Here is a 13,874-nt window from a genome sequence, read left to right on the forward strand (position 1 = left end):
TACCTGCCATAACCCCGGTATCCCCTTCTTCAGCGGGCGGTCCGCTACAAGATAAAAGTGGTCCCTGTGGCGGATTCGCCGCAAGATCACTTTTATCAGTGGTGGGAGAGGGGCCTCCCCCCTCCCGCCGCCATCCGGTGCCTTCCGCCGCTTACCGGAGCTGTTGGCAGCGGCGGAGGCAATCGCATTCTCCTGCTGGCTCAGTATGGAGATGAGTAAGGGGAAGATGGCCCCCACCCATCTCCATATAATTGCTGGGCGGAAGTGACGTCAAAACGTCACTTCCGCCCATAGCTCATAAAGGGCCAATTTTTTTTAAATTATTTTTTTAAATTACAATTTTTTTTATTTTTTTATTTTATTGTTTAGTGGCCACAACCCGTTGCAGGGTGGCCTTGACTGAATGGGCTTACCGGTTACCTTCTCTTTGCCTGCTCTTCTGCGTATAGGGGTTCCCAGTGTTGATACCCAAAGACTTATACACTGACACAGATAAAGTCCTTTCAAAAGGTTTTATTTTGTAGTAGAACTCTCACAAAACACAGTCTCTTTGGGAACAGAGGGCACGGGCACGGTACTCGGGTACCTTGAACTGCAGGTTTTAACAAAGTCTCTATTTCCACCCAGAGAGAAGCCACTCGCAGCCCGGTACTTCAAGGCTGAACAGACAAACTTGAACAATCAACCGAAGATAAACAGGAACCTTTTTCCGACTGCACCTGGAACGTTTCCCGCTTCCTTGGAGGTACTGGAAAAGTTTGGACTCGTCAATGTCCTTCCCAACTCAGTAACCAGGCACTTCTCAGGATGCCACTTGTCGGCACACCCGGACACTCTGAATCCTCCCTCAGTTACAGCGCCTTGGACAGCTTCCGAGACTCGGGAACAGACGGATCCCTACCCCAGACCAGTCGGGTCTATCAGAGGCCACTGACAGGAACATGCTGCGGGATGTCAAACACCCCTTGACCAGGACCCCTCACAAGGCTACCCCGGTCCTAGAACCAGAACAGACCACATGGATCTCTCAAACAACTCCAGAACCCCGAACATGTGACCCACACCTGCTTAAGTACCCCCTCCGAGACTCTTCAGCAGGTCCGCCACTCCCGATGATTGGCTCCGAGAGGGCCATACCAAAACATCCAACCAAGCCTGGTTCTGGCCAGACTGGTGTTAAGTCTTACCTACACAATTAACCCTCAGTACTGTAAGGTCCCGAGGCAAAAACTAAATATACAAAGCGTGTGACATTTGGTCCCAAATGTCATCCGCTACAATTGCATTTTAGTCTAAATATGAGATATGAGGACTTTTTGACCTCAGATCTCATATTTAAGAGGACCTGCCATGTTTTTTTCTATTACAAGGGATGTTTACATTTCTTGTAATAGGAATAAAAGTGACAATTTTTATTGAAACAGTGTAAAAATAAAAGGTAAAATAAATAATAATAATAAAAAAAATGTTTTAAACGCTCCCCGTTCTGCCAAGCTCGCGTGCAGAAGTGAACGCATACGTGAGTAGCGCCGGCATATGAATATGAAACCACACATGTGAGGTATTGCCATGATCGGTAGAGCGAGAGCAATAATTCTAGCCCTAGATCTCCTCTGTAACGCAAAACATGTAACCTGTACAATTTTTTAAACATCGCCTATGGAGATTTTTAAGGGTAAACATTTGTCGCCATTCCACGAGCGGGCGCAATTTTAAAGCACGACATATTGGGTATCAATTTACTCAGCGTAACATTATCTTTCACAATATAAAAAACAAAATTGGGATAATTTTACTGCTGTCTTAATTTTTTATAAAAAAAAAGTGAATTTTTTCCAAAAAAAGTGCGCTTGTAAGCCCTTGTACACACGGTCGGATATTCCGATGGACAATGTCCGATAGGACCGCGTTGTCGGATAATACAACCGTGTGTAGGCTCTATCGGACTGTTTCCGTCGGAGTATCCAACGGACCAAGTTTTCCAGCTGAGCTATAAAATTTTCAGACAACATGATCCGATCGGACTTTGTCCGATTGTGTGTAGAGAATTCCGATCGGACAAAGTGCCACGCATGCTCAGATCAAATTCCTAGACCAAAGCTATTGGCTACTAGCCTGAACGTAGTCCCATCGTAACGAAATTACTTCATCACGTTCTGAACGATCGAATTTTCCGACAACTTTGTCCGACTGTGTGTATGCAACAGTTTCGGACAAAATCCGTCGGACAAAATCCAACGAATTTGGTTGTCAGAATGTCCGACCATGTGTACAAGGGCTAAGACCGCTGCGTAAATACGGTGTGAAAAAAAGTATTGCAATGACTGCCATTTTATTCTTTAGAGTGTTAGAAAAAAACAATATATAATGTTTGGGGGTTCTAAGTAATTTTCTAGCAAAAAAAAAAAAACTGTTTTAAACATGTAAACACCAAAATCTCAAAACGAGGCTGGTCCTTAAGTGGTTAACCACTTCAATACAGGGCATTTTCACCCCTTTCCTGCCCAGGCCAATTTTCAGCTTTCAGCGCTGTAACATTTTGAATGACAATTGCGCGGTCATGCAACATTGTACCCAAATTAAATTTTTCCCTACAAATAGAGCTTTCTTTTGGTGGTATTTGATCACCTCTACAGTTTTTATTTTTTGCGCTATAAACAAAAAAAAAATTGTCAAGTTTGAAAAAAAAAAACACAATTTTTTACTTTTTGCTATAATAAATATCCCAATTTAGAAAAAAAACAAAAACAAAATTTTTTCCTCAGTTTAGGCCATATGTACTCTTCTACATATATTTTTGGTAAAAAAAAAAAAAAAAAAAAAAAAAAAAAATCGCAAAAAGAGTATATTGATTGGTTTGCGCAAAAGTTATAGTGCCTACAAAATAAGTTGATTTATAAAATTTTTACGGTGGACAGGTCGGACATTTTTGACAATATTTTGGGACCATTGACATTTATACAGCGATCAGTGCTATAAAAATGCACTGATTACTGTATAAATGCCACTGGCAGGGAAGGAGTTAACACTAGGGGGGAAATCAAGGGGTTAAATGTGTTACCTAGGGAGTGATTCTAACTGTGGGGGATGGGACTGACTAGGAAAGGAGACCGATTGGTGTTCCTATATACTAGGAACACACGATCTGTCTCCTCCCCCCTGACAGGATGTGGATCTGTGTGTTTACACACACAGATCCACGTTCTTGCTCCGTCAGAAGCGATCGTGGGTGCCTGGTGGAAATTACAGACACTGGGCATGCGCATCAGCTCCTCGGTGATGCGGCTGCGCACGCCCACCCCCTATACTGCCAGGAAGCAGATGAGATCATATAATGCCCGCCCAGGATGGAAGATCCCATCTGCGGACGTCATATGACAATGGGCACATGACAATGGGCAGGATGTAGGGCTGCAACTAACGATTATCTTCATAATCGATTAATCGGCCGATTATTTTTTCGATTAATCGGATAAAAAAACTGAAAAAGGGGAGAAATATATATATGCGCACGCGCACACACACACACACACACACGTGTCCCCCCCAGTATAGATGACACATTCCTCCCCTCTCACATGGTGTCACTGCCCCACCTCCTCTCAGTGCTCCCCCCCCCCCTCCGGTGTCTCGGGTTTTCTCACCCCTTCATGGTGGAACTTCCTAGCGTGTTTTTGGGTTGCCAGCACCTGTGAAAAATGAAAATGCGATTTAAAAATGCAAAACGCGGTGCGTTTTTACTACAATTTCCATTCATTTCAATGGGAAGCTGGGTTTTTGGTGCATTTTTCAAAACAGCACAAAAGATGCAGCACGCAGGACTTTTCAAAACGCGCAACCCCCCCCCCCCCTCCCCCGTAACGCAGTGGTGTGAAGAGTCCCATTGGATTGAAAGGGAAGCACTTTTCTCGGTGATGTAAGCGGTGTCATCAACCTGGTTGTGCTGTGAGGCAGAATATGTAGTTGTCAGAACAGGATGTAGAGAAATACAAATTCTTTGCCAGGTAAAACTGCCCTCACATATGTATATCATTTGTGTATGTAATAGTTTGAATTCGGGTTTAACATGCCATAATGATTTTAACATTCTGGTGGTTAGGCGTTTAGTGACCTCAAATTTTACACAGAACAGGACATAAGCAGCCTGCCAGTTTAATTTTAACAGACATATTCACTTATTTTTTTGGAAAGGATTACTGTATAAAGAAAGTGACTAATGTAGTGAATGTCCAGATTCGATGATACATTTCAGTACGCCATGTAACTGCCTTGCTTTCATCTTTCATAAAACAAATGTGTTGGCAAAGTGTAAACAACAATAATAGAACACCAGAGCAATTATACGGTGAACGCCGCACTGGGGGTGACGTCAGCGCGCAGCGCGCCGCCGCCGGGTGTACCAAGATGGCCGCCAGCTCCGGAGCTAGGCCGAAGCCACGGTTTTCATTATCGATTATTATCGATAATATCGATTAATCGTTTCAGCCCTAGCAGGATGTGAAGTGGTTATGATTCCAATTAAACCTTGGACATGCATTTTCGATGTAAACTGTATATCCATTTCTATCCATTTGAAATCCAATATGTCATTGTGGATGTCTATGATGGACAACAGATCCCATCCAGGTGAACATAAAATAATAGGTATTTAAAGGCTAGGTTCACCTTTTTTTTTTTTCTTCTAAATTCCAGCTCCCCTATGTACCAATATAGTATTCATGTACTTTTTTTGCAAAATATCAAAGCTTTCCATAAAATCTACAGACACGTACCTTACTGTCCTCCATCCAGGATTCCAAATGTATCTATTGCTTCTGTCCTATGTCCTTACAGACTGTAGGTCATGACACAGGAATGAGTTGACCAGCTGACCTCATTAGCACACACCCTGTATCATCCACCCACCCACTGCCATGTGCACGTTTTTTAATCCTTTCATGACTAAGCCTATTTTTGACATTTGGTGTTTATAAGTTAAAATACATATTTTTTGCTAGAAAATTACTTAGAACTCCTAACCATTATATATATATTTTTAGCAGAGAATCTAGAGAATAAAATGGGAATTGTTGCAATATTTTATGTCACACGGTATTTGTGCAACGGTGTTTTAAACGCAACTTTTTGGCAAAAGGGACACTTTCATGAATTTTAAAAAAACTAAACAGTAAAGTTATCCCAATTTTTTTGTATAATGTGAAAGATCATGTTACGCTGAGTAAATAAATACCAAACATGTCACGCTTTATAATTGCACGCACTCGTGGAATGACGACAAACTACGGTACTTAAAAATCTCCATAAGAAACACTTTACATTTTTTTTTTACGGTTACCAGGTTAGAGTTAGGCCGCGTACACACGCGCGGACTGTTGGCCCAACTTTGTCCGTCCAACAGTTTGAGCGAACAGTCCGCTCAAACTTAGCATGGACGGACATGGCCACACACGACGGACGAACAGTTTGCTGAAACCGTGCGCGATGACGTGAACGGCACGTACGACGGGACGAAAAATACGACGTCCTATACACTGCAATGCAACCTTCCGACGTGGAAATCCTTTCTGAGCATGCGCGAGACTTAGTTGGCCGAACAAGCCTACACACGAGCGAACAGTCCGCTGAAACCTTGTTTCAGCGGACAGTTTTTCGGAATTTCCGTAAGACCTTGTTCCGCTGAAACTGTCCGCTGAAGCCCCACACACGAGCGGACTGTCCGCCCAAACACTGTTCAGCGGACAAGGTTGGGCGAACAGTCCGCGCGTGTGTACGCGGCCTTACAGAGGAGGTCTAGTGCTAGAATTATTGCCCTCACTCTGACGATCGTGGCCATACCTCACATGTGTGATTTGAACACCGTTTACATATTTGGGCGCGACTTCCGTATGCGTTTTCTTTGCTGCGCAAGCTCGCGGCGACGGGGGCGCTTTAAAAACTTTTTTTTCTGATTTCATTTAAAATTAATAAATTGTTTTTAAAAAAATATATAAAATTTGATCAGTTTTATTGCTGTCACAAGGAATGTAAACATGTGACAGGTACTCTTTATGGAGGGATCGGGGGTCTAAAACACCTCCACCACCACCTTTGCACTTCAAAGTATTCAGATCGCCGTTTTCGTATATTCTTTTAAAACCCGCGCCATTGGCAGCCAAGTAAGCGGGAAGTGACGTCATGACGTCTCTTCCGTGTTTTACAATCATATACGGCTTCATTCCAATCTGTCCCTAGCCGCCAGAAGCGGCAAATTGTTGATCGGGGCTCCCAGTGGGGGGGCATTCCCTCCCACTCCTCCGGTATAAGAGCCTTTAACCGATTCGGTTGTTATTGTCGGCTCTAAAAACTGGTACCGGGATTATGCCTGCAGCTGCGGGCATCATCCCGGTATAACTCTCGAACGCCGAGTATGCACATCTGTGTACGCTCGGCGGCAAGGGGTTAAATGAAATACAATCAATCCGTGATCACCCTTATCACTAATTATACAGTCAGATTGCATAGTGTATGGCCATCTGTATACAAGGATATAGGAGGGAGTGGACAGAAACAAGCTAAGTGACTAAACTATGCACCAAAACATAGGAACTGGAGCAGAGAAAAATGTCAGCAGGTGCTATGGACCAGTGTTTCTCAACTCCAGTCCTCAAGGCGCCCCAACAGGTCATGTTTTCAGGCTTTCCATTATTTTGCACAGGTGATTTGATCAGTTTCACTTCCTTGGTAATTACCACAGCTGTTTGATCTGAGTGAAATCCTGAAAACATGAACTGTTGGGGCGCCTTGAGGACTGAAGTTGAGAAACACTGCTCTGGACTGATGAGTGGTCACACCAAACATTAACTTGATTTGGATTTCTTTTCTCTTCATTTACTTTCCATTTTGTTAACTGATAAAAAAATAAACTATTGACACTTCTGTTTCTCAAAGGATTAATAATTTACAGCCGTTTTTTTTTCACACCTGCCTAAAACTTTTGCACAGTAGTGTTTACCGTATTTTTCGGACTATAAGACGCACTTTTTCCCCCCAGAAATATGGGGGAAAATGTCCCTGCGTAACTCTGCATTTTCTATGGCATGGTCACTTTGCATTTCATGGGCACTAGAAAATATTTTAGTACACCATTTGGGTCAGAATATTTTTTTTTCTTGTTTTCAACCTCTAATACCTAGGTGCGTCTTATGGTCAGGTGCGTCAGTTAGACCCCTCTCACACTGCCAGCGTTTTTCAGGTGCTACAGCGCTAAAAATAGCACCTGTATAGCGCCTGAAAAAAGCGGCTCCATTCACACTAGAGTGGTGCGCTTGCAGGGTGTCAGAAAAAGTCCTGCCAGTAGCTTCTTTGGAGCGGTGAACTCACGGCTCCTCCCCCGCTGGTCCCCATTGAAATCATTGGGGCAGTGCTGCGATACCGCAGATTTAACCCATTTTTGGCCGCTAGCGGGGGGTTAAAACCACCCTGCTAGCGGCCAAATTGTGCCGCTAAAACTACGGTAAAGCTGCGCTAAAAATACTGCCGATGCCCGGGGTGGCTTAGTGTGAAAGTCCTCTTAGAAGTCTATTCCTATGCTAATTCTAGGCAAACTGTAAATGTAATGAGAAAATTGATAATTGGCCAGTGAATATTTTTCTCATTATAGTTACAGTATATAGTTCTGCCAGCTATATTAATCTTGATGACTTCCCTTTTAATGTGTAAATTGACTTCTACCTGTCTGTACATGTACATTTAAGAACATATGTATAGAATGTATTTCAGGTTGTTAGTTTGTAAAGTATGCCCATGCTGTGTGTGAGAAATATCTTATTAACCACTTGCCGACTGTATACTGTATACATACGGCTGCAAGGCAGCTCTCCTGGGCAAGATCATGTACCTGTACGTGATCCTGCACTTCAGGGTCTCACGCACTGCCGGCCACCCACGTCCACTTGACTGGACACAGTGGGAGCCAATCAGTGGGTCCGCCAATTGTTCAGGACAAAGGCAGAACTGTGACCTGCCTATGTAACCAAGGCAGATTGCCATTCTGTAAGAAGGACAGGTTGTGATTCTGTGTTACTGCAAAGCAGACCACCCGCCTGCTCAGTAGGGACCAGAGGACAGATTCCCTGCTGAACAGATGGCCTCCAACAGAGCCCGTCCCGTGTGGAAAGTGCCTTATGCCGCGTACACACGACCGGTTTTCCTGTCGGAATAAACTCCCAAGGTTTTTCTGATGGAGTTCCGCTGAAACTGTTGTGCGTACACACAATCACACCAAAGTCCGTTCGTTAAGAACGCGGTGACGTACAGCATGTACGACGGGACTGGAAAAAGGAAGTTCAATAGCCAGCAGCCAATAGCTTCTGTCTCGTATGTGCTTCAGAGCGTTTTTGGTCCGTCAGAACAGCATACAGACGGCTGGTTTTCCCGATAGGAATTGGTTCCATCAGAAATATTTAACCGCTTCCCGACCGGCGCACGACAATGTATGTCGGCAGAATGGCACAGGCAGGCAAATGGGCGTACAGGTACGTCCCTTTGAATTTGTCGTCGTGCCATCACGTGCGCGGCGCCGGCGGCGTGCGCACCCCAAGGACTCGATCGCCGCAGGGATACCCGCAATTGTCTCATGGGGAAGAAGAACGGGGAGATGCCGATGTAAACAGCATCTCCCCGTTCTGCCTAGCAACAAGTGACACTGATCTCTGCTCCCTGTGGTTGGAGCAGAGATCATTGATCTGTAAAACACAGCCATGGCCCCCACAGTTAGAAACACGACCCTAGGACACACTTAACCCAAACATTGCCACCTCCTGGTTAACCCCTTCACTGCCAGCGTATAAATGACAATTGATATAACCGATAATAATAACTATTATATCTGTGTATTCATTTGTCTAATCCCTATAGATTAGTTAGTCTATTAAAATTCTGAGCGCATGCTACTGTTAATATCACAATAATACAAAGTTAGCTACGAAAACCAAACACACGGTTTATGAGTAATCCATTCTCATTTATTTCCCAAGGAAATAAGAAAGTTTATATAAAGTATTATTAGAAATTACAAGATTACATAGCATACAATCAGAACACAATACAAGAGTATACTTAGCACATTCTAGCAGCTGGCTCGTGATGGAATAAGAGATCTCGGCCCACATGGTTTAGGCCTGAGCCATCACCCAGAGTCCACAATGGTCCCAAAAATGTGTCAAAAATGTCCGATGTGTCCCCCATAATGTCGCAGTCACAATAAAAATCGCTGATCGCTGCCATTACTAGTAGAAAAAAAATATTCATAAAAATGCCATAAAACTATCCCCTATTTTGTAAACGCTATAACTTTTGCGCCAACCAATCAATAATCGCTTATTGCGACTTTTTTTACCAAAAATATGTAGAAGAATATGTATTGGCCTAAATTGAGGAAAACTTTTTTTTATATATATTTTTGGGGGATATTTATTATAGCAAAAAGTAAAAATGAATGTGTTTTTTCCAAAATTGTTGCTCTTTTTTTGTTAATAGCGCAAAAAATAAAAACCGCAGAGGTGATCAAATACCACCAAAAGAAAGCTCTATTTGTGGGAAAAAAGGACATCAATTTTGTTTGGGAGCCATGTCGCATGACCGCGCAATTGTCAGTTAAAGCGACGCAGTGCCGAATCGAACAAAGTGCTCTGGTCTTAAGCCAGCAAAATGGTCCGGTCTGAAAGTGGTTAAAACATTCTATTTCTAGGTTTGTCATAATTTTCGATGGGGCCCACATACGATTGGAATATGCAATGAAAAGCTTCCGTCTGACTTTTTCTGTCGGACATTCCGCTTGTGTGTACATGGCATTAGAAACGTTTACAGTGCAGAAAAAATGTTTATATCTTGCTCCTTGGAATTTTCTCCTTCCTGTGGTCAAAAAGACGATTTGAGTCTACTAATGAGTAGAAAAACAATCAACAGTCTCATAATTAAAAATATTGAATGAAATTCTACTAGTGGATACACAGCCTTACAAGTCTGACTGGAATATATCGGCTTATTTGTTAGTATTAGAAGAAATTTGGGCGGCACAGTGGTGTAGTGGTTAGCACTCTCACCTAGCAGTAAAAAGGGTCGCTGGTTCAAATCCCAACCATGACACTACCTGCCTGGAGTTTGCATGTTCTCCCTGTGCCTGCGTGGGTTTCCTCCGGGTACTCCGGTTTCCTCCCACACTCCAAAGACATGCAGGTAGGTTAATTGGCTTCTGTCCACAATTGGCCCTAGTATATGAATGGGGACCTTAGATTGTGAGCTCCTTCAGGGTAGGGACCAATGTGAGTGTGCAATGTACAGGGATAGGGATAGACACTCACTCAGGTTGAACTGGATGGACTGGTGTCTTTATTCAACCTTACTAACTATGAAATGATTGTGAATGGAATGGAGCACACAGCTCCCCACCTCCTCATTGTCTGGGATAACTGTACTCAGTACTACACACACACACACACACTTCTGCTTAGTCATTCCCAGTGTAGGCCTCTCTGTGGAAAAGATAAATAGCACGCTTATGTAATAGGGGAACCAGTCCTTCCTGACTACAGAGGAGAGCATACACAGAACACACAAGGTGAGAGAACGTATATGTGTTCCATGCAGGCTGTGAGTACACACAGGGCTGGGACAAGGGGTGGGCAGGAGGGACAGCTGCCCCTGGCACAATGGTTTATTGCAGGGGTAGGGGGCACCCTAACCCTAAGGGAAAGGGGGGCGCAGTTTGGCATCCTTGCCCTGGGCACTGGATGACCTTGTCCCGGCACTGAGTACACAGCTCAGTGCTCCTGTATCCCGGGTGTACTCCTCATGGACAACACATGGAACCTGTGTGTGTCTGACTTCCTTTATCATGTATTTCTATAGCTAAGGCTCGGTATACACTTGTAGACTTTCAGACGGAAATTCTCAGAACATTCCATTGTCGCAAACCCAGCTTTTTTAGGTCTTCTCAGAAAGTACAATTGCGGCTGCAGCTTTCTGATTAAACCCAATATACTGTATGTGTGACCATAAAAGTTTTTTCTTTATTGTACCCAGAAACAAAATATTACTCACCATCTCAGCCTTCTCCTCCCCATCTATAAATACTTGTATATATATATATGATCATCTCCTTCGTTTTTATCATGTAGCACTAACCCCCCCAAAGGATTTTTCTGGGCTTAGCGATTACCTCCTCCAGCTCGTAACTCGTTCTTGTCTAGGGGTTCTCAGGGTTGATAACCCAGTAAATGTAGAGACCGACACTTGAATTCCTTGTCAGGACTTTTATTTTGCATTAAACGGTTGAACAAACTAAGTCTCTAAGCCCTTGTACACACGGTCAGAGATTCCGACAACCAAATCCGTCGGAGTTATTCCGAAGGATTAATTCCGGAAGAGGTCCGGAAGTGATGTTGCATACACACGGTCGGACTAAGTTGTCGGAAAATCCAATTGTACATAACGTGATGGCGTTATTTCGTTGGACGGGACTACATTCAGGCTAGTAGCCAATAGCTTTGGTCTAGGAATTTGATCTGAGCATGCGTGGCACCTTGTCCGTCTGAGTAGGCTACACATGATCGGAGTATGTCCGATCGGAGCATTTTGTCAGAAAATTTTACCGGCAAGTTGGAAAAATTGGCCTGTCGGATATTCCGACGGAAACAGTCCGATGCAGACCACACACAGTCGGAATATCCGACAAAACGGTCCGATAGGAAACATTCCAACGGAATCTCCGACCGTGTGTACAAGGGCTAAGTCAGGAATAGAGGGCATTGGGGTAAAGTTTAGCTCAAGTGCTTGGAACTGAACTGCTGACTTCAATAAAAGTCTTTCTCTATGTACACAATCCAGGGAATAGCCACTCGCAACTGGATTCTTTAACTGTTGGATAAATCCTTAAGTTTGGTTTAGCAGCCAACAGGTAATTCGAGCTTTCAAGGTCTCTCACACAGGCTTTGTTTAAAGCGGAGGTCCACCCTAAAATGGACCTCCGCTCATCGGAATCCCCCCCCCTCCGGCGCCACAATCGGCACCTTTCAGGGGGGAGGGGGGTGCAGTTACCTGGATAATCCAGGTAACTGCACCCACTTCCGGGCTAGCTCTCTGCGGAAAGGGGCGTACGTTACGCCCCTTTCCGCAAGCGCCCGCCCCCTTCAGCAAGTGCCCCGCTGCCTGCTGGGAAACACACAGCTCCCAGAGGCAGCGGGGACCGTCCGGATTGCGCCGCGCGGCTCGCGCATGCGCAGTAGGGAACCGGGAAATGAAGCCGAAAGGCTCCATTTCCTGATTCCCATACCCAAGATGGCGGCGGCACGAGCGAGCGATCGGCTTCGGGTGCCGACATCGCGGGCGCGCTGGACAGGTAAGTGTCACTATTTAAAAGTCAGCAGCTGCAGTATTTGTAGCTGCTGGCTTTTAAAAAAAAAAAAAAAAAAAACGCGGAGTCCCGGTGGACTCCCGCTTTAAGAACTTAGTTGTAACAGGAAGGGCAGGGGGAGGAACTTTTCTTACTGCACCAGAATCTTTCAGCCAGTCCAGCGATACTGTAAGAATTGTGGATTCAGTCAATGTCTGTGGCAGCTCTACTTCCAGGCTCTTACCGAGCAGCCAGCCTTGTGCATGGCTCTCCTACTGAAGAGTCCTCCCCTGGTCTCATGCAGAGTTGCTGGGCCTCTCCAAAGTTGGAACGGCTCTGGCATGACACCTTAGAATCCTCCTTCCAGTTACTGCGCCTCGAACTAGCCAGTTTTGAGGCTCGGGAATGGATGGATCCACACCCCAGGCCAAGAGGACCCCTGGGGGCTGCTGAGGAGTACCAGGACCACAGAGTCAGCAACAACTTCTGGACCGGAACCCAGAAACATGTGACTTCAACACCTTAAGTACCCTCTCTCGGATTACGCAGAGAGACAAACGCGCCTACTGATTGTTTCAGAGATGGAAATTGGTACCCAATGCGTCCAACCAGACTGCGTTCTAAAGCCTCCCACAGGTGTACAACCCCACCTATGACCAGGCAGAACTTCTATACAGCCCATCCAAACTGATGCCAAAGTACAATTTAGCACAATTAGCCTCAAAACTTACTATAGTTTTGAGCAAAAACTAAATTTAAACACATAGCACATACTCGTTAGGAGTACCTCCGTGGTTTTTATTTTTTTGCGCTCTAAACAAAAAAAAGAGCGGCAATTTAAAAAAAAACATTTTTTTTTACTTTTTGCTATAAAACATATCCATTAAAAAATATAAAAAAATCAAATGTATTCATCAGTTTAGGCCAATATGTATTCTGCTACATGTTTTTGGTGAAAAAAATCCCAATAAGCATATATAGATTTTAGGGCTGCGGAAATTAACGATTAATTGCTTGATTAACCGTTAATTTCTTTGATCGATCAAATTTATTTTGATCGAGGACGATCCACGGATTGAGCTCCACGGTCTCGCCCATAGGAAAGGCTGCGGCTCCAGCCTAGCTCCGGAGCAGAAGCCATCTTGGTCCACCCGGCGGCGGCCTAGTAGCGGCGCGATGATGTCATCATCACCCGCCTGCTTGTGCCGTCTACTCTGCTATTCCAGACAGAGGAGAGAGCGGACAATCGGATGAATGAATAATATTACGGTATGGGGGAAATGTGGGGAGATGTGGACATTACAGTATGGGGGCAGATGTGGACATTACAGTATGGGGGCAGATGTGGATATTACAGTTAAAGTTAAACTATCTAAGTTTTTCTTAAAGTTTAATAAAAAAAAAATTGTAAAAACTGTATGTGCATTATAATTAATCGAAATTAGTCGATTAATCAATTTAAAAAAAATCGATTAATCGAACAGGAAAATTTTAATCAGTAACG

General features: G+C 44.2%; 1 long non-coding RNA gene across 1 annotated transcript in view; it reads right to left on the reverse strand.

The window, feature by feature from the left end:
- LOC143940395 (uncharacterized) overlaps positions 1-13,874 on the reverse strand; it is a 37,742-nt gene that overhangs the window by 18,188 nt on the left and 5,680 nt on the right. The window lies entirely within an intron of this gene.

The sequence above is a fragment of the Lithobates pipiens genome, unplaced genomic scaffold (genome assembly GCF_037356315.1).
Source record: "Lithobates pipiens isolate NorthernLeopardFrog02 unplaced genomic scaffold, aLitPip1_a1.2 Scaffold_3, whole genome shotgun sequence".
NCBI classification, from domain to species: Eukaryota; Metazoa; Chordata; class Amphibia; order Anura; family Ranidae; genus Lithobates; species Lithobates pipiens.